Source organism: Sinocyclocheilus anshuiensis, unplaced genomic scaffold (assembly GCF_001515605.1).
Source record: "Sinocyclocheilus anshuiensis isolate Anshui unplaced genomic scaffold, SAMN03320099.WGS_v1.1 scaffold183, whole genome shotgun sequence".
Lineage (NCBI taxonomy): Eukaryota > Metazoa > Chordata > Actinopteri > Cypriniformes > Cyprinidae > Sinocyclocheilus > Sinocyclocheilus anshuiensis.
The window spans coordinates 5,142,389-5,142,637 of NW_015548309.1; the positions used below are offsets into that span (position 1 = coordinate 5,142,389).

The following is a 249-nucleotide window of genomic DNA, read 5'->3' on the forward strand; positions in this document are numbered from 1 at the left end:
GTCGGTCATCCGACGTGACGTCTCTGTTCCCTCCTTCAGGGAACGAGGGTTACCATACGTAACCGAGACGTTTCTTGCGCAGACCCATCCATGTTCCCTTTAGACTCTTTTTTTTTGTAGTCAAAATGATTTCAAGATCAACCTTGTTTACTTTAATAATACACATTCCTTATTGCAGTGTTTCCCAACCTTTTTTTAGTCGCGGCACCCTTTGGAAATTTTAACAAACTTGTGGCACCCTACAAAATT

General features: G+C 41.8%; 1 protein-coding gene across 5 annotated transcripts in view; it reads left to right on the top strand.

Annotated features, from left to right (window-relative positions):
* The window catches only part of LOC107656392 (solute carrier organic anion transporter family member 1C1-like), a 46,662-nt gene that overhangs the window by 19,136 nt on the left and 27,277 nt on the right, over window positions 1-249 (top strand). The gene's annotated exons all lie outside the window — the stretch shown is intronic.